General features: G+C 37.9%; 1 protein-coding gene and 1 long non-coding RNA gene across 2 annotated transcripts in view; one reads left to right on the plus strand and one right to left on the minus strand.

Moving 5' to 3' along the window:
* The window catches only part of LOC140948370 (uncharacterized), a 39,410-nt gene that overhangs the window by 11,344 nt on the left and 6,000 nt on the right, over positions 1-22,066 (plus strand). The gene's annotated exons all lie outside the window — the stretch shown is intronic.
* Positions 1,962-21,504, minus strand: LOC140948103 (uncharacterized). Its single transcript, XR_012167014.1, has 3 exons — positions 21,389-21,504; positions 21,173-21,301; positions 1,962-3,607 (listed from the first exon to the last, which is right to left on the minus strand). It is a non-coding gene; the product is annotated as an uncharacterized lncRNA (long non-coding RNA).

The following is a 22,066-nucleotide window of genomic DNA, read 5'->3' on the forward strand; positions in this document are numbered from 1 at the left end:
AGTGGGAGTTCAAACGGGTTATCCATCCGTAGAGAAACTTATGTTGAAGCCATCAATTTAAGGCACCCTTTATTTAAAATGCTCCCGTAAGCGGCGGAGACAAGATCCTTATCCACTGTTTTGGCTTCAGTTTAAGTGGTCCTTAAAGACTGGGATAGACGTCCGCTTAAGCTTATTCCACTCGTCACGAGGCATTATCCGGCATTGTGGAAGTTCAATTAACGTACGGCTAATGCCAAGCCGGTAGCACCATGGAAAAAAACCCCGTTATTTTATAGAAACTGGCTGTATTTAATAAAGATATTATTTACCTTAGCGCGGTTTTTGCTAAACTAACGGAAAGAAACGAAGGGAAAGCGCTTATTGAGCCACGACTCGAAAATACTCCCGGTTGCTTACCGTACGGAATTGGGTGGATACAGAGTGGGAGTTCAAACGGGTTATCCATCCGTAGAGAGCTTCGACTACAGTTTGGTCCACCTCAGAGGTTTCTGGTGGCCAAGTACTGAGAATGATTTACTGTAAAAAGAAATAATAATTATTATAATTATAATAAAGCTCTTAAGTTCAAAAATGGATAACATGTTGTAGATGAAAAGTAGGGCTAATGTTGAAATGTTCATTCTTTTTCGTTGTGACTGGTACCAACTTGTTATATACAACGAAATGTCTGTTAAGGTGTAAGAAGTTTTAAATTAGTATATCTTTAATAATCTTGTACTCGAAATAGATGACATAATAACTATAAGCGTGTTTTTCAAAACAAAATTGAACTTGAATTGGTAAATACTAGCGATATTGCTCCTTAAAATTCAACGATCAGCTATTATCTTCTAAACGCCCCCACTTTCCAATCTCTTTAATTAGTTATTTGTAAACGTTCTAACCTTTCTCCGTGTTTTTGAGATTTAATTTTGTGTATGCGCTGCAGTTCAGTTCTGTGACGTAAACGAAGGGGTGGGTAGGTTTTTATTAGCTGCTTTAATAAGATCACATTCCTAACTACTTTTCTCTGTCGGCTAATCTCGAGATGAGACTGAGCCATGGTTAATTCAGATGTGAGCTTTGAAAAACTGATCCATGTTAGGAAAACGGTGGGTAAGGAAACGTGCTTGATAAATACTCTACACCGGAGACTAACGATTGCTTTTATGATTCGGGCCTCGTTAAATGTCTTTATGCTCGCTGGCAAGAGTTGGTGGTTTGGGGGAGGAGGCCAAAGGATCTTTCGACTTCATTTATTTCAAACTCAGACAATGAGGGAGTGTTCTGTTTACTATAACATCGATGTTGAATAGACTTAAAATCGCTGCGCGACGAGAAGGTGCAGGCATGACTTACACATGCGTAAAGCTGCCAGTTTACCTGAGTGGTGACGGTGGGAGGTTTGCCTAATTTGGCCATATCAGAATTGCATAAAGTTAAGCTCACTTGTTAAGCGAGTGTAATGTTACAGCTCTTGTTAAACCAATGTCCAACAGTGCGGCACGTATTATACCATATTTAACGGTGCAGGAGCTCGCGAGTAATGCCATTTAACACGGAACGTTCTTGAACGAGAATCTGTAGGGATGGGCTTTGATTCCATTCAACTAGTTGCAATTTGTTGAACAATACAGCTGACAGCAGTATCACTCAGCGTCTGTTGAATATGAACGTTGAGAATTGAACCCTGTGTTTTTAACTGGAGGCAACGACAAGACTCGAGGGCGTTGTGTAGTACAGACCGTAAAACCTGCAATAAGTCGACATCCTGGGCCCCTGGCCAATGATCGAGGGCCTAAATATAAACATGCTAGTTTTTACAGCCAAGAAAATGGGGTAGAAACGTTTGGAACCGATTGACCTTTTCGTTCGTTCGCTCAATACAGAATGCCCGCTTTATGGGGGAGGGGGGGTCTACTTAATGTTTATCTTTGTACTTACGAGGCTATTGTTAAGCAGAAATGTTTCGTAGTGAATAGAAAACAACACAGTTTTATTTGTTTTATTATACAGGTAATTCCCAGCAGACCTATGGTTTTCTTGTTGGTAATAAATAATTTTGCAATTTTTAAATCCACTCCAATTCACACCACTCTTAAATATTCCTCTACGTAATAAATATTGTATAAACTGAGATTCATTTATCCTACGATTCAAAATGTTGAAAATACCATTACCGTTATACATCTTAGGGGCACCCAACGACTGTTTTCTGTAAAATATCTGTTCGGAGAAGCAAATATTACCTTGAATTTTCTATTACTTGAGGACGGATAAAAATTTCTAGCTGCCCGTTCCATTTATGCACAATTGTCGAAGCTTATCAAATAAATTCCCTACGATTTTCTATAGTTTGATTTTTCCCTATTTCACTGCCCAGATTACGCTGTTTTTCTACAAAAAAAGAAACCTAAAATTTTCGGAGTCAAAACTGTGATCGTAATGTGTTAAATTACATCTAAAATTTTGGAGAAAATAATACTTAATTGCCCTTGTAATTTCGAAATGACTCAACAGTTCCCCCTGATGACCGAACAGGTACAAATTTGATAGTGCCGCTTAGAATTTATTTCAAGAGATCTAACAGAACTTTGGATAGCCTAAAAAGTGTTTTGAATGTTTTTAGGAAGAAACTGTCGTTGGGTGCCCCTGGCCTCTGTAATTAAAAAAAGCCATCGAAGCCCTTTTTAAATAGTAAAAATACGTTATGACAAAAGCCGATTTCTTCGTAATAACGATTGAAACAATCTCATGGTTAAACAGTAGTAAATTTATGACGCGTTATTGTACTAAGGGTTCACGCCTCATTTAATTCCTCATAAAATGGTCCTCGTGTTTATATGAGAAGGCGGGCTGGCCCGCTTACCGAGATAAGTCGTGGCTTGAGCAATAGCTCGGTAATATCAAATTACTAGAAAATGCAGGAGCTCCACTTCCCAATTAACGTGGATGAAGTTCCGGAAATCCATAGAAGTCTAAATTTCGATGCTATCTATACATAACTTGGAACTTTTTATAATCTGCATTTTAATGCTAAACGACTTACATTGTAAGCTTCATAAAATTATTTCCGAAGTTTTAAAAATATTCCCCGTCAGTTCCCCAAAATATCAATCACAGAAACTAATAAAAGCATCTATAGTATTATTATATAAATAAAAATCTGTTCTTGATGTCCCCGGCTCTGTTGAGGCAGTTCTAATCATTTGTAAGGGTCGTACACAAAAGCTATTGGAAGAACTTTTTGTTTCCATTTCCACACCCTGTCTCCCGTTTTTGTGTCGCATCTCGAGACCAAAACGTTGTGATGATATACAACAGCTCGACAAAAATGTGAACATCCGGGACACGCAGCCTTCACGAGAGTTCGAGGGACTCTATCGGGATTTATGTCCTCCTTCCAGTCCCATGGACAATAATCTGTGCCAGGTATAGTGGTCGATCTTGTCTTCCTCGGTTGTGGAAGGCGCCCAACATTAAATTTCTTTACAAATAAATATCTTTGACGGAGATGATGTAGTACTTGTGCAGCTTTTAATTTTACTCCAGGCCTTTGCTGGCATGGCAACGAGTTGATAAATGACGTCATAGTAGTGAGAAATGTCACCAAGAGCAGAATAAACTAAACAAAGGAAACAAACAAGAAATTCAAATCATTATGAGCTTATTAATCTCAACCGTAAACAGGATAGCTGAAAAATGTTCAGTGTTGTGCTCTTTAACTAATACCCTAAGTAAACTTGAAAAATAGTAAACAACGGTCGTCCGTTTAACTTATAACTGAAATTCCTAAGGAACCTTTTTAAGAGAAGCTTTTTCCCCAAGGGTAAAAGTTAAGGTGCTTTCTAAAGACAATTGCAATGAAAAAAAAAAAAGAAAGAAAGAAAGAAAAACAGATAATTTAAATAAAACGCACATGAATTTCAAATGATTATCGATAAATTAAATCTTAATTAGTACTTTTAATTAAATCGATACGCTATTCACAGCTGCATTCACAGTTGTGATTCACGAAATTTTCACGCACATTCTGGTATACAATGTTACAAAAACCGGTCCCTTTTGAATTTTTCTCCGACAGAACACACGTCATTCTGGTTAATAAGTGCTTATTAGGAATAAACTACTTATTTCTTATCAGCAGTTAATCAATGAAACAACTTGACAATCTTCTGGCGCCCATGCCGGTTGATTCACTTCACTGAAAAAATGTGGTATAATTTAACCAGAAATGAAATACCTTAATACAAATAATTACGTCTTTATCGTTCGGTAGAAGGTCAGATCTGAAGTCCGCTCAAAAAGGCCGCAGACAATGAGAATTACTAAGTATTTGCTTGTCCTAGCTACGAAGCAGGTACTGTTGGTTAATTCAAATTTCTCACCTACAATGTAAATAGGGAGTATCCCAGGATTCTTTGTCCTTAAAACAACCACAACAAACAGTAAGGGGTTGTAATGACCCGGTGTTTTTGGTTGTTTGGCATGCCATTTTTGCAAAACATTTTGCGAGCCAGTCTGCTCTCGAAATTTCTGCAAGCACACGTTTAGGCCGATCAACGTAAAGTTTCTCGATTTTTTTTACCTCAAGAAACTGAAAATTGATAATCCATTAGAATATGTATAGATAGAGAACTTTAGATTTGAGGACGAGAGCGAGCACATGTACGAGATTTAACAAGAGTTTTTGCGTGTGCTTTAAAAAAGGACACCCAGGGGAGCTTCATTTTACTTTCTTATACCAAACAAGTTAGTAACGGTTATTTATACTTAAGGAGGTTAAGCCCTATCCCGATATACCAAAATGATAAAACTTCTAACATTTGATAACTTGTTTCCGCCACTACGACTTCTCGTAGTAGAATGGCGACCGCTATCACGTTTTCCCGCCAAAGTGACGCTGGCTCGCGTGCGTGTACTACTTAGTATTGAGGAAATCTCGTCCACGAATCGGAAGCTCTCTGATGTTAATTCACTCCTGACTAGCTTCCCTGTTGCATCGCGCGACGGTTTGGAACTGACTCTGATATAAAAATCGGTACACTTGCATGATGCTTTCAGGTTTTGTCACCTGAGTGTTCGATAATGAAAAACAAAAAAGGTTAAAAACCCCAACTAATCGAAATAAATGAGAAATGTTGCAGTTTCTTTAATGACAAGATCCGTAACAAGTGACCCAACCAAAATATGCCCATCTCATTGGTTACGAATAATTCTTCAAAAACAGAGACTTTGCGACAATGGGTACAGTATAAGTGATTTCAAAATAAAATCGATTTCACTATTAAAAGGTCTGATCTTTTTTACGTTTAAATTAAATCAAATAACTGAGGAACATTTATAGCTGCCAGGCTCTTCCCACTTTCCTCAAAACAAATATCTTAAAAGAAAAATGTCTCAGCCGGTAGGAAAATACTAATGCTTAGCAATCTGTCAAATAGAACAAAAAACAAAATTAAACCAACCTTCATCTCTCAGACCTTCAAGAGACAGCTTGTGTTAAAAATTAAGTTTAACTTGATTTTGAGCATCATTTGTTTTTACTGCTATTTATACTCAAATTTGTTGGCCCAGCAATATCACTAAAATATGGGCGTAGAGAAAAATAAAATACTTAAGATATGATATATGTTGCTTATCTGAGCTTTAACAGGGCTGGGTTTAGACGAAAACAAGGGTTGAATAACTCTATGGAGAAATGACATCATTGGGTTAATAAAAAGGACTCACTAAGTCTAAACAGGTATTGCGATCATAGAATATTGGCGATTTAAAAGACCGATGATGACGTGTTCTAGAATGTGGCAGTACACTGGTTTAATTCTGTTCTCCCCGCAAAACTAAGGTTTGCAAAATAGTTTGAATTTTCTTCACGCTAGGAATTAACACGAGAGATTGAAACAAAAGAAATTCCATAGTGATTGAGGCCTTTACTAGTTCTTTGTTTTTTCGAGAATAAGACCTAGGTTTTATTAGGCAAAAAATTTACCCGAATCAACTTGCTGTTGAATATTGCTGTCGTTCTCTCTAACAAGACGTATGACGCACTATTTACTAATTATTATTATTTTTTTACTTATTTATTCGCAAGTTCTAGTAACACCGGCTCTATCAATAGGATCACTTGATGAAATCAGGGCGGGTGTTAATTGTGAAGAACAAAGCGCTGTTTTGTTTTGTTCTACTTTGTTTGTGTCTTACCTAAATATGTAAATAACTACTTCACTTAACATCCAGATATGAAAATATTTCTGGATAAGTTCAATACTCTTTTATGCATGAAAATACATTTTGCAAAAAATGCACCTAAACCACGGCAGGTTATTTTCTGGTAACTTCCTGATAAAAAAAAGTGACAATGAAACTTGTATCAAGCATGCATCCAAGAGATACTAGTTATTGATTCGGCTTGAAAAGCGTTGACCGATGAATCAGAAAATCTTCCTAGGGCGAAAAGTGTGTCGCCGTTGCCGAAGCTCGTTTCCCTTTTCGCACGTTTTCTTTTTTCAGTTTGTCTATTATCCACTTTTCTGCTGTTACTCTTTTTTTATTTTTTAGTCTCAAAAGAGGATTACAGTCATAATACTTGAAGAAAGTATTAATAAGAAAAATACTTTAAGAAAATAATTTTTTAAAAATGTGTCGTTGAGTAACTCTGTTAAGACTTGGTTTATTTTCTATTTTCTTGGTCAAAAACAAGAAAATCCAAGAGCTGAATGGATTTCAAAAGGCAGATTTTCTATTTTCTATTTTCTAAACTGACGCACCTAGAGCGAGTCCGAAAAAGGAGCGTTCATCGAACACGACAAAGTGGGAGCCGTGAGCCCAAACATTCTTGTTTACTATAAAATTCATATGCATCCAAAAGCCTGCCATCCGCTCATTTTTCTCATTTTAAAAATCAGACTCATACCTATCATCAGATGGCGTTTAAACATTATGTTTTCTTCTCGGACTAATTTTGGACCCTCTACCGCAAATTATCACGTGCTTCAGTGAACAAGCACTTAAACCACTGGGTATTCCCCCGCCCACGAGATTTCGCGCGCTAACTAGTCGTTAATTGGAACGTCACTTCGGCTTGACTACGTGGATAGGAGATGGGAAGTTCTGGAAGTTTATATAAATACAACACTATGGTTACTTCATCGATCTTTGCCTGAATACTTAATAGGCTGCTAGGACATTTGACCAGTGCTGGCCAACCTTTTGTCATTATCAGGTTGAATGACAGTTGGAGCAACTGAAGTGACTGTTCAAGTTCCAAACACGTATGGTTCAGTTAAAGGTCTATGCGTTTATGGTTCATGTACATGTAACATGTGTACAAAAAATCATCTAGGGCATTACGTTCAACGGATGTGTTAGTATTGTCTATCATTGCAATTAGAGCCCGCCTAGGTCAACCTCCCGAGCAGTTATGGCCCTGTCTGAACTTCAATTTGAATATCATTTCCTGTAAGTGGCACTGAAAAGATTTGTCAGCTCCGCGAGAAATTCTTGAAGGCTGTTTGGCTGGGCACTAAGTTGTACATGAGGTGGTTGTATAAAGCTACTGAGCAGTACTGTTTCATGTCGTATTATTGGTACTGTTGAGTTTTGTTCCACAAAGTGTTTTCATCTGGCGAGTAGTTAACGTTACTTTCAAACCACTAATTGAAAGCAGCTCATGTGAAGAGATAATTTATTCGTATTCAGTTATTTTGCTTTCGCTGATAAAAATATGAAAAGCCAATGTAGAAATCATTTATTCTTTAGTCTTGGCTTCTTTAAGCTGTAAGCAACCTGTTGATTTATTGAGCGTAAACTTATTTGTCAAGTCATAATTATATTTAGTCATCAAACTGTAATCAACCTGTAAGAAGCCGTTATCCACCTGTGTAGCTTTTGAAAGTAATATTTCACGGAAGGATTATTGCAACCCTTAAAGAAGCCAAGACTAAAGAATAAATGATTTCTACATTGGCTTTTCATATTTTTATCAGCGAAAGCAAAATAACTGAATACGAATAAATTATCTCTTCACACTCACTCAGCAAAACCTTTGTGTGCAAATTAGCTTATTTACTTTTTATTCCATTTATTTTTTGTTTATTCTGTGGAGTATTAATAACAATGCATGACGTCTGTAGTGACGAAATTATGTAGCGTGTTTATTCATGAGTCAATTAAAATGTATTAACCAATTGTTCCCAATGCCGTTCAGTTAAATACAAAATAGAGCTATTCATAGAGAGTAACGAGCTAAACTCATTCGCGGTCTCTATTTTTGCTCTTCCCAACGAAAAAGTGCCCCTACAATAATTGCATTTCCGTTCCCACGGCTTAAGGACGTAGCGGCGCCGTCGAGTGCGTAATTAAGTTCCAAACAATTGCCCGTTAGCAGACAAACAAGCGGAGTCCGAAAAGGGAAATCTTTACTCTTTCTTCACCTGTTAATATTATAACTATTTAGTATTCGCTGCTTTTTAGTTTTTGATGATTTCTAGATCGGAAGAGCTATCTTCTGTAGTGGCTTGCGACAAGGAAAAGCTCGTTATTGACTAAAAACAAAATCGTTTAACTGTTGTGAATAGCGTGATTAAGCTCTCTGTAATGGACCACTTGATATCCGCTTGAAATACAATAAAACAAACCGCAAAAGGATACATTCAGCTGCTGGTACTTCCGCATACGATCGACTTCCTACGCCACCCGCCGTGTTGTTTTTCTCAGTACTAACTAAGCTACCATTTTTTTGCAATAACAAGTCACTAGCCCTGCATCGTGCAGTGTCAGCAATATCCTTTGATTCGCCTCTAAGATAACTGAAAAAGGTCTAAAGAATTAAAACAAGGTGAAGTGTACAGGAGTCTTTGACTAAAAACCTAATACAACCAGCTGCCTGGTGAGATAAAAAGTGATTTGCGAGCGAAGTTTAGATGTGGCCGCCTTTGCTCCTATGAAAACTCATGACATTTACTGTATCAAAAGAAAGGCGTCTATCTTGGTCATTATAGATAAAGATTATTTGTTGCTCTACTTACTTGTTTGTTTGTTTGTTTGTTCAATTATTTTTACGGTGCGAATAACGCTTTTGACCAATATTTGTCCTCAGAGTTCTTCAGTTAACTCTAACTTCAAACGTACGCTGACTCAAAAATGAACTTTACTTCATATGATACAGTTAAGTGTACTGCACATTTAAGGGTGATATACATATTACTTTGCATCATATAACACTTTTTTGCATATAGTTATAATAGAGCTATTTTAGGTATATTTACGGTATAACTCTAAATTTTAGAGCCAAGAGATTACTGCTTTGCTGCACTGTATTGTGAATAAATAAATAACCGCGATGGTCCTGATCATTTATCTGAGTTTTGCGTTTTCGGTGCCCTTTTTTCACAAAGCCAACTGCTACAAAGCCGAAAAAGATATCATAGAAAAACTTAATTTTGCGTTCAGGCAGGCCTTAGGCAAGAAAAACACAATCTTTAATACGACGTATAAGGTCAAGTGTAGGGCGTAAAATGTATGAAAGAGTTAAGAAAGTCGAGGACAAACAGAAATACTGCTTGTCTAATCTTAAAACGTATAATACATCCCTGTCTACTTCTCGGTGTAATATGCTCTTCTCGTTTTAACAGGTCACTTTTCAAAGTAAAAGAAATATGATTATGAAGGCAACTATACCGATACTAGACAAGGCCGGTCGAGTGTCTACTTACCATGAAGTGCACTGACGAACTAAACTGGCACTGCAGTCTATACACACATACAAACATGAAAGTCGCCAACAGGTGCATGTGAATATCACGATAAAATGGACGAATAGCGTTAGAGTAGAAGGCTTTACCTAATCTGACCCTAAAAATATATTAATACTCCAATGTGTATGTAGTAAATAAGTGGTGAAATCGGTCCGGTCTTTACCCTACATTTAATGTCGCCTCACCGATTTTCGCTTCCTACGCTCGTAATAAATGGGCAGCAGAGACTTGGTAGCACTGCGAACTTTTCAAAGTGTATTAATAATCTTAGATATGTGTGCGAGATATAAACACCGTAGCAAGACATCCGGAAAACCTTAAAAAAACATGCAACCTGAAGGAGGTACGCAATTACATCTCCAAGGATACTCTACACGTCAAAGTCGGCCATTTTCTTGCTCTTAGTTGATCCCAGCTTGCCACGGATTTTGTGGGTTCCTAGGCCATCTGATCTCTTTAGTGGATTTACAATATCATGAAAAGCCGTACAGCAAACCAAGCCAGAACTAATAAGGCGAATACAGACATATCTTTATGCGGTTTATGTCATTACTATTGCAAGCCGGATTTTCATTCAAAGTACGTCTGAGAAAGTGTTTCGGAGCAATGTAAGCTCATTGAGGAACATTTATCCCAAGCGACGGATGCTCATTAAAATTGTGAACACTATGATAACAAGTATCAAAGAAAATTATTTTTACTTACTTGATAATTTGGACCGCGACGAAGACACATTATCGAGCGTTCCAAAATAAGAGTCGATTCATTTTGACAAAGTGCTATGCGAAACATTTACGTAAGCGTGCAATATATATACTACATTGTCTTATGCACCAACGGGTATTATTAGTTAAGAGCTCAGCTCATTGTGAACAAAACGATAGCACGCGATGTAGTTACAGCTCAATGATTCAGTATACTGTGGTAGTAGCTTAAGTTAGAGCCGAGAAGCAAGAGATGCTGAGGTAACTTATACCCGGAATTGCAGAGAGGTTTAATCAGAGTGAAAGATCAGCGGACGATTTCTTCCTCTCTAAAGACTGACAGCAGGGGTCAAAGGAAATCGCACACTATATATCAATTTAGTTTCACATATTTTAAGGCTTTGTAAGCGTTTTTATTTTTAGCACGTGCTTGTTAACAGACGTACAAGTCGATTAACACCCAACACTGGAAAACTCAAAATCGAATTTTGGGGTAGACGGCGAAGTGACAGTACCGCGAACGTTTCACGGCATTTACCATTTTATCAACCACTTCTACGATATACAAGACCAAGATTTTGTCTATTTCTCATATAAGACTCAAAATTTATAGATACTTCTTTAATTAATGGAAGAAATGTATCTAGATGACCAACTGCTTAGCCATAAAGTTACCTTTTATTTATCACTCAAAGTATGTCTTAATGACCTATCTTTCAATCTTTCAAATTTAAATCGATACTTTATATACAATTTATCTTTTTGTGCGACAGAGTGTAACATTTCCCATTTCAACATTTCATGCTTGCCTTACGCCTATTGTTCCCCCAGACAGTTTGTTTATTATTGATGGCATTAATAACTAAGAGACGAAATGGATAGTTAAAACCACCTTTGATATAAGTTTGGGTTGTGGCGACGACCCTTGAAAATGCGTTCCCCGTTTAGGGTCTGACAAAAGCCCAGATTTCGGTGAAACGTTTGGCTGTTTACCTTAGAACATGTGGTTTCTTTATTTGAAGTTGTTTATTTGCATGTTTGTTGCGAAGAACTGGTGAGTACATATCCGACTTATCGGGGACTTAGCAGAACTATTCAATGAATCTACTCCGGAGTTCCTGTTTTGTCGTTGCTGTTAACTATACGCAGGTTGTATCCTTTTTGTCACAACTGAGTCGGTGGAGTACACGTCACTCCATAAGTCTATAGAAAGTACTTAAAATTTGTCCATTCAGAAGTTCATGAAATTTTTTTGCTTAATTATTGTTTTTTTTTTAATCCCACAGTGAGAACATAACTTTTTCTGATCGGCAAGGTACACTTCAGACCTTACTTAAATAGAGTCCAATTATTTTAAAACGACTCCAGAGTAGAACTTTCCTCTGACTCTTCACTTGATGCATGGTTTCTAATTATGAAGTGGTTCTAACTTGAGTGTCTGCCGATAAAGTTCCTAACGCTAGCAATTTTGAAAAAAAAAAGGCTACTAGACAGTACAGGCAACTTATTACCTGTGGTAAATTTATTCAGGGTTATTAAGCTATGTGCCGTGCAATTAAAGCAGTCCTATGGCTAACAGACATAACTTTTGAGTCCGTGAATATATAGTCACTAAAGTGTGACCATTCAATTCAAAGGGCTCAATTACTTGTGTTGTACTGAAAGTATGCTTCGGTTAATTAAGGCTATCATAAACCTTACAGTTTATAGATCTGAGTTCAGTACTTTCTTTTCTATTTAGAAGTTTTTGATTCTGCCAGTAGTGGCTGAATTGTTGTGGAAAGGTGAAGTTTACGCTAGTGATCAAATCACAGAGAACTGGTGCAAGTTAATTACTGAACAGGTTTTTCGTCTTTCGCTGGACAGGTTTTCACTGATAAAAGCGCGAAGGCGGAAAAGACGGGGAAGGGTAATGAACAAACATCACCAGGCCACTTGTAATTGACCGACTGCAACCACTGCATCTTGTAGTGTATTCAAATTACAAGAGTCCGCAGTCTTTTTGCTCTAGTCAGTCATTGTCATGTACGAGATTGCAACGTCATTCATTTCTTATTTCGAGTAATTTTGCAACGCTTCGATGAGAACAGAAACGAAAAAACATTTACGGATCATAGTGAATTGCAATTTGTTTGTTGCTTAGCCAAGGTCAGAAGTGATATTTTTATGTATCCGCACTAAGTACTGAGTGCGTGACGTCAGAAGAAATCGATGAACAATCACTGAAAACAGAACGGTTGATTATGACTGCACAAAACTGATCGTCCCTTGGAAAACATCACTGTGAATCCCAAGTACAAGTCGGTCCACAGACGGGAGGACATAAACATGCCTACATGCAACTACAATATTTGGAATCCCGAAGTTTCGAGCTTGCAGCGAATGGGTTCAAATTATAGTCGGGTTTAACCATTCACTGAACCATAAACATTATCAAAAGTCAGATTCTCATTTGTTGTTCCTATACATTTTTAAGACAAATAGTGGGGAGAATTTGTTGAGGTATCAATTACGTTATTTTCTGTGATCATTTTCTCAATTCTCGTGACCACTCTGTTTTCAAAGCATTTACATCACAAGGAGAAATTTCATGATGATCACTCTTTAGGGCTGAAAGGGTTAAGACGAGTGTGCAATTGCAGTTTTTGCTCAGGGAGAGAGACGCTTCTACCGAATACAGTCAGGTTCGAGAAAAAAATCAAATCAATGATGCAAGAAATTTGCCAATGCTGCTGTGTTCAGGAGGCAGCAGGGCTGGACTTGCAGCTGCGGGTCTCCGAACAAAAGCCATTTAACACCATCAAAACCTACTGACATGAACTACAAAAGAGGGATAAGATCATAAATTAAAACCAGAGTCGAGACGCGGGGCGAAGAAATCAGAAACTAGAGAACAAACACTCTTCCGTAAATGTCTTCGTGTACAACGCCGAGCCATAACAAAGTTCAAAGTGCAGAAGAGGCATTTCGTACTTTTGTAAATAGTAGGTTACTTTGAATTAGAGAACAATCTCAAGGATGCACAGAAAGATACTTTCTACGGGCGATACCTTTAATGAAATTACGCCTCCGCGTTCATGATCGCGGCCTGCAATGTAGAATAAAGCGATGAATAACTGTGAGGTAAAAGAAGGGCGTGTAGATCTCTGGGCGGACCTCAAACTGGGTTTGAAGCAAGCTGGGCAGGACAACATGTCACAAGCAAGCTGCAAAAGTTGTTTTTGAACCTTTCGTTGTCTAAAGAATTTTCCATCACACAAGAAATCACAACGTCTCAGTCGGGCACAGCGAGCAGATCCTTTTCAATCTTCTAGGCTCCTTATGGAGAGACTCTTTAACACAAGCTATATTAAAGAATGAAGACTGTTAATCACATCAGATACTTACAGCAAAGGACAGCATTTTTTTTCTTTTTTGCATCTGCGAAGTACTTTTAATCTGATTAATATTGCTTAAGACTAACTAAGTTGTTTATCGCGGCTAAAATAGAACTGATCAAGCTGATATTCTTCAATATGTTACTGGAGTTACATTTCGCACGCCCTTCTTCACCGCAGTAAGCAATTACTTGTCGGGCTCATGAAGTTTCTGTACCTACAACGACCGGAACCAGGAAGGAAACGTGGTCGTTTGTGGTTAACTTTCTCTATTAATTTTGGGGCCAAAGCAGTTGTCGAGACAAGGACAAGGAAATTTTTCTTTTAAATTAGGACAAAAAATACAGAAGAATCCCGATTTCTCGAAAGCTCGGGTTTTCGAGGAACAAAGAGAGATGGCTGTTTTTGCAGGCTAGAAAACAAACACATCACTGAAAATAAAGTGAAGATTGTAAGATCCTTAAAACCTTCTGTGTCAAAATTGCCAAGGGAGATAAAAAAAACCCAAGGCACTTCAAATAGTAAACTCTAAAGTTGCTAAAGGTAAATCCTTTGCAGACGAAGGTAAACACCGGATCTAAAAGTGTGTTGAAAAAAATCAAACAGTGAAAATATAAAAGGTTTATCACCCAAAACCCGTCCTTTAATGATCTTTTTTATATCAAAATTAATCTTCATTCCACGTTTGTACCATCAAATTAAGTTAGGGATACTGAGGAAGCCTAACATGCAAAACAAAGCAACAATTTTCCAAATTTTTAGACTTTTCGAGATCTACGTCGGTGTTTCTCTTTGGTGTTGCAGCATGGCGAATGCACACCGCATTCTCTTGATAGCTTTCTTTAATATGCTCTTTCATGTTCTGTTTTTACTACCATATTATCTTTGATCATGATGCAGAGTTCAAGGCGTAAGTTTGAGTTGCTTACTTAAGTGAAAGCTACCTCTATCAAAGACTAGGCCATTATTTTCCTGTTGATAAAGGCAATCTGGGCACGTGCTGAAAGAACTGTAAAAGAATATATAACCTTTCTTACCTTCACGAAAGACCAAGACGATCTAGAAGTGCAAGTTAAGCTGTTAACGGTGAAACTCTTGAGTTTCATTCTGTGTTGTAGGTCGCTGAAGCTCGACGCTAGCGCCAAGCTAGCGTGGCGCACACCTAATGAGCTCATCAAACTGAGAAACATGCTACCTTTTACAGCTTACGGAGCCCACGGTTTTCGTCAGCGGTGTTGAGTAGCAACATAAATTTTGAATGAGCATTCGAGATTTAGATGACAAATAATGGGATGATGTGTTTATAATTTGTAGGAAGGGCGTATAATCTTTGAATTGATCGGGGCCCGTAATTGTTCTTTGAATGTTGTTGTTAAAACGTATTCACAAAAATACGTTCTTAACGCACTTGGACTGCAAGTATCAATTTGAAATCACTTGTAAAATGTAATCAGTTATAGCTTTGACAAACTGCGTTGATAACTGTTAAAAAAGCTTCCAAATTGTTTTTGACTACAAGATATCGCTATATTAATGTACAAAGTAAAATATGGCCTCGCGCCGAGTATTGTTGACAAACTATTTATAAGCAGAAACGCACTAGTTATTCACTAAGAAACAGTGATTTTGATATCCCTTGTTTTAAAACTATTAACGATGGAAAACATTCTCTTAGATATCGAGGACCTCATATATGGTCGAAAATAGATAATAAATTGAAATTAATTTTAATTTTTTTCGTTGTGTCCCCAATTAGTTGTGAAAACTAAATACACTGACACATTAATAACAAAGCTCTTACTTTACTTACTTTACGAATTCACTGACTGCGCAAGAATGTTAATATAAAGGACCTGGATCCGTGTACACCAATGGCGTTCACTTCAACTTCAGGAGGCAGTCTACCTGGGCTTTTAGTAGGGGAATGTGTGGGATGATTGGAGGCCGAGTTCTAACAAGTTTATGTTCGTAGCTTTCCCTCGAACAAGAACATGAAAACCTTAATTCAGTAAGAAATACACAAAAATTCGTAAGTGAGCTGAGTGAGGTTAGACACACACGTTGTGTCTTTAGATGCATGCGTACAGTTACACATCTGAAAGTCTGACAAAGTTTCTTTGTGTCTGGATCTTTTTCTCGAAACATTGTAAAGCAATTAGGATCAATTAAACATCGAGTTGGTGCCGTGTCACTGTACTAAACAATTAAGTTCCCACAAACAAAGTATCGAATACACTAACTTAATATACCAATATCATACTGTGTTTTTTAAAACAGTGCTAGGTACTCCTTAGGAAGAAATAACCAGTGCGCCGTTAGAAGTGTTTTCTTAAGTGTTTCTCTGCTTCCGCTTGTGCAACAAAAATAGGCGCTACACATGCACAAAGGCCTCCTACGCCAACAAGCGTTTTGCCCTCTGTACCAGTCTCTCGCCTGTCTTGTCTCCGTTTATACCTCTTTTTGTTGTGCGCGCCCACTTGCTGGAGGGTCGATTAGGGATTACTCTTCTTGTAATTAACACTCACGATTGGGTTTAGTTAAGAATAATTTATCCATGATAACGTTTACTAAAGAACGAGTGTATATAACTTTAGATTTTTATTGAAAGTCAGCGATAATAACAAGCTCGCCATTCATGTGGCCCTATCAATTAACAATTATGATGAACATAACAAGGTCATCAATAACACAGACAAGACAAAACAGGAAATAGAAAACAACATTTTTTGCGTGGGTTATGAAGTCGGCACGAAGTCATTAGGCGAAATGGTGAAGACGGAGTGTAGACTTGGGAGAGAGAACTGACAGGTTTTGGGTTTTATTTGTATTTGTCCTTTTTTTTCAGTTTATTGTAGCAGGCGCATACTAGTAAATTGGGCACGATATAAATTATACGAATGAGAGGAAGAAATAACGCGCACAGGATCAAAGGGTATCTTCCAATTTCAAGCTCAAGACCACTATGATACATACATCTAAAACTGTAACTAATCCACCCTACTAACCCGGGCTAGTGTACTAGTCTGTGAAAAGGCCGTTGTAACGTCCAGTATTTATAAATATACATCCGAGAGAATAACTTGCATTGTGGAGTGAAGATTTTCTATAAATGAGGAGAGACGGCACCATTCTCAGTCATCCCTCTAAAAATTTCCAAACTGAGGTTTAACGCGCGCGCGCATTTGCTAGCAACAACATTATCATACATTTACCAAAAATGTATACGTCTACTGTCTTACCTTCATGTTGGTCATAATATTTTTGCCGGCGAAATGTTTTCGCGGTCGTTATTACCGTCAGCACTTAAGTTAACTCTACTATCATTAATAGTAATGTGCAATTTCTTAAGACATATAGCTGCGAAAAACCCGCCCCCTAAAGAGATATTTTTACTTCCACCCACGAAAAGGACTTCAATTGTTCAATAAACAATAAACTGCAAGAGCACGTGAAGATGATGCGGAAGAGTTGTAATTCGAAATCACTGAGATTAAGTTAAAAATAAGAATAATTTGAAATTTTCGAATCACTTACGGAACTAAGAAAATTTGTGGGAAAATTTAATAGTTGTGTTAGTCTGCAGGTGTGTCAATGTGACTTATTTTTTGGTCCCTTATTCAAAATTTTCTCTCAGATAATTCCTGTGTTCGGAACTGACAGCTGCATTTTCTTCGTATTATGCAAATGTTTAGGAGTTCCTTTCCATTTCTCGATTCAATATCAATATCACTAACACTGCAACAAGCGCTGTTGATTTTTATCTAGTCAGGATTTTCAATATTTGACAAAGCACCTTTGTTCTTTGGCAGCTCTTGAGAGCCGGCAGTGATTAGAAAATAGCAAGTGGCTTCAAAACTGGATCAACGTAGTACAAACTACCATCATCACGCTTGTTTGAACTACGTGTTCTGCTTCGGATGGACACAACGAAGTTACGTGCCCATCCCCCTCGGGCATTTGTCATCTTGTCGGTCCTGGTGGTGGGGTACTTGTCATAAAACCCCACGGGGGTGGGACACTTGTCAATTCTTCCAGAAGAGGTTGACATCGTTTCTTTTTTCCAAAATTTCCCTTACAAATATGTCTATTTAGATAGCTATAGATATTTCTATAAACAATTAATACATATTCTTTAAAAAGATACGTGCGGCTTTCGCTCCACCATTATACTACCCCACAGTATTTCACTTTGCATCCGACTAAATTGCTTCCCGCCATCGAGATCAGCTAGCACATGGAGGAAAAGCAGTCAATTCATCGTTTGAAGAGCTTAAAAGGAAAGACACTTTCTTTGATATGCAATGGTTGAGTCAGAAATTTCTTTGATATGCAATGGTTGAGTCAGAAAGGCCAAGAAAAATTCTGCGAGATAGTTGAAAGCTAAATAAATGTAATATTCGTGTTTTATGTCATCAATGCATGCAACCCTAATACGTAGATCTTTTTTGCAATGATTATAACTAGCGACTAGGAACGATTTGCGAAGGGTGCTTCACGCGTTTTGATCAGATTTTTACAGATTTGCTATAAATATGGCATTTACGGCCCCGGGGGGGGGGGGGGGGAGGGCATTTGCACACTTTTTAAAGCCCCACCGTGGGGTTTTTGTATAAATAACCCGGCCCCACCGTAGGGCATTTGCAGCTTTTTCAAAAAATGACAAATGCGCGACAAATGTCCGGGGGGGATGGGCACGCCTGAATTGACTGAGCCATTAGTTCAACTCCAATCCCGAAGTCAGGAAATGGTCAGTAAAAAAAATATGTTTCTTTTAGGTCAGGGAAAAGTCTGGGTATTTCACTTTGAGTCAGGGAAAATTAAAGTCTTCGAAAGAAGTCAGGGAAATACGACATTTTAAGGGTTCATATTCATTTTTTTTCCCACCACTTTTATTGTTTTATAACATTTAAAACTTCTTTTGTACATTTTACGGACATGCTCTACTGGTAGAACATTGTTCATGAAATTGAATGACAAGCTGATGTTGGGTTTTCAAGAAAATCAATCCTTTTTGTTTGTTATGTTAAGGAACTATCAATTCATGTACACTGCACGTGACTTCCTGAAAGCAGAAAGAAAAAGGGGTGAAGAGGATGCCGTGAGGGGAGGGTTGAATCCAAGGGGAGCAAGGGATGGCGCAGTGGTGAGAGCGCTCGCCTCCCACCAATGTGGCCCGGGTTCAAATCCCGGCGTCGACGCCATATGTGGGTTGAGTTTGTTGTTGGTTCTCTCCTTTGCTCCGAGAGGTTTTTCTCCGGGTACTCCGGTTTTCCCCTCTCCTCAAAAACCAACACTTCCAAATTCAAATTCGATCTGGAACGCACGGACACGTTTAAACGAGTTCATATGAACTCTTAGGTGCTTCGTGGCTAAAAAAGAAATTTCCATTTTTTTTTATTTTTTTTTATCAGGATTTGTGAAATTGTTAATTTATTTGGTCAGGGGAATTTTACATTGGTCAGGAAAAAGTCAGGGAAAAGTCAGGGAACGGAATTTCAATAACCTCTGGCTGTGGCAACCATGGCTGAAAAGCCATCAAACGTCCATCCATTTAAAAAAAGCACTGAACACATTTCGAATTCTAGTTTCTAGTGCCTTGCTGCGGGACTCGGTGATCCGAGGCTTTGAGGATGAGGATTATTGTGATCATCGCACAAAGAAACGCAAAGGTCAAAAACTACAATTCGTGACATTAGAACTCGGGTCAATTGAATCGACGTCCTTCCTCGTACTCAGGCGCCTTCTAGCAGATTCGTGAGCAATTCGAGAGCGATTGGAGCGATTTTGGTAGGTATCACGGGAAAGGCAAAAGAAAACCCCACGTTTTTCTCGCTCACCCTTCCCAGCGTCATTTGCGTCAACGCTAAACGTTTTTATGGTCCATTTCGCGATACTCGTTGATCGCTCGCAGAAGTCGTGTTTTCCGTTTTCCAAACACTTGAGACGCCAAGGAATGAGGCAAATCGACGTCGACTTCCTTTCCCCTCTCCCTAGCCCGAGTCCCTTTCAATGTTGGCATCGAAATTGGACAATTTTAAAGGAGAAAGGCGAGTCACAGAGCAGCGTGACCCAAGTTGGATGTCCTTGATTATTGGACTGATTTTTAGTTGACTTTTATAATTTCCTTAATTTCCAACTCCAGCAACTGATGACTTATTAAAAGTTTCTGCTAACGAAACCACGGCCTAAAGGAAAATAGCTGGTTTTTATTGTAGCTAGTCAAGTCAAACCAGACTGGGGAAACATATTTGTAGAGAGTCAGTGGGTAACAAGAGCAGTTTCATATTTTTCACCGGAGTATTGTTAACTTTGGAGGAGGAGAAGAAAGAAAAGGAAAATTATTAAGCAGAAACTTACGTGATAAGATTACGTCAGAAAAAAAAAAATAGCAATAGCCGGTGTAATTAGTTTAGAGCATTCTACCCTGGTTGTATGCGACGGGTTGCCTGCGGCAAGCTTGGAGCGTTTCATTTTGTGCTTAGCTCCACTCCTACAAATGCTTAAACAAAGTTTCGAAACCAAACTTTTATGCGATAAAGAGGATCACGACAAGGATTAACTTTTCTTGTTGATTTTGCCGAAGCCGCTTTGCATCCAACTAGGAAGATCGAAGGAGACTCTGCTGGCAGTGTTCAGTATTAGTGGATGTTGTGGTCAATTGACTTCAGAACAATAATTCACGTAAAAGCATGAACTGCTTTGTGGACCTTGTGAGAACTGCTCTGTTGCGTTTTTCTTAATTTTGACGTTATTGTTCCTTTGATAAATTCGTTTTATTTAATTCAGGGACATATTAAATGTCTTAAATAACATTGCCTATGAAATGTAAACTGTTGTACTCAAAAACGCGAATTTAAAGTCATTCGAAACTTAAAATTTTCTCAAAATCGCGAAATTTCATGTAATAAGGTAATTTTTAAAATAGACCCGTTCCAAGTCCCTCTCAGATATCTGCTGTTCCATAGACATAGCCTACGAACGGCGAAGAGCGAGGAGAAATGGATGTTTTCGCAGGCTACCATAGACACGGACAACAATCTGAACACATTGGCCTAGCTAGGACCAACCTATAGTAATAACATGCCCAACGTATCTACAAACAAACCCTGATTGAAAGATCTAATTTATGATTGATATTGTTGAGTCTACCTTACCGAAAGTGCAGTTACGGTTTAGCCTGTAATTTGCCGATATTTTAAAGGCAAGCCAGTAGCTTCAATATGCGACGCAGGCCAGCAAGGATGTATTGCGTTACAGCAAGTTTACAGTTGTAGCGTAGCGAAAACCCTCGATACCTAAGACTCGAAAACGCAGACCCCTTCGAAACGACGTTGTCAGTAGTCAGTCTCACCTCATAATCTTTAAGTACTGAGAACCAAAGCCATCTCGATGTTGATATTCTCTTAACAATTTCATGAAATTGATCAACTGAAACAGTCGTGCTCCTCAGATTTCCGCTAGATGTCATTTCGTTGTGTCCCTTAAATAACGGAAAATAAGAACACAATTATTTTGATTTGAAGTCAGGTAATGATTACTCAGAGTGATCCTTTGTAAAAGAAAATACCTCTTCCGTCGGGAAGTCCACAAACTTCAGGGTTTTACCCGAATTTCATCATACAGTTCAATACCGCATTTTTACTACAGGAAGTTAATTAGGGTTGCGTGAAAATAACTGATCGGAGATCATATGGTTATCAATATAAAAAGCCCCTTTTCATGGTCTGCAGGAGATGACTGGGTTGCAAATATCACATATATAAATTTACATAACGTATTTCTCGTTCTTTGCATCTAGTACCTGTCAATGAGTCTATTTAAGCGGAAAAGCACTAGTTATTCACCAAGAAACAGTGATTTTGATATTCCGACTTTTAACACTATTAACTATGGAAAGCATTCTCTTAGATATCAAGGACCTCATATATGGTCGAAACTAGATAACAAATTGAAAGGCTCCTCGAATATTGAATCTTTCAAAAAGAACATTAGGAAAAAAGACCTAACGTCACTCTTAAACAACAACAAGAGCTGCTGTAACCTTTGCAATTCTTAGAGACTACCTTTTATATACCTATTGTTTTATTATACAATTTATACATGTTGCATATTTTAAATGTATATACATTATTATTATTATTTCTTATTTGTAAATAATTTTTGTTTTTGTGTCCCCAATTAGTTGTGAAAACTAAATATAAAGCTTTTACTTACTTACTTACTTACTTAGGTCTCTCTCTAGCAA

This window comes from Porites lutea, chromosome 9, assembly GCF_958299795.1.
Source record: "Porites lutea chromosome 9, jaPorLute2.1, whole genome shotgun sequence".
Taxonomy (NCBI): domain Eukaryota; kingdom Metazoa; phylum Cnidaria; class Anthozoa; order Scleractinia; family Poritidae; genus Porites; species Porites lutea.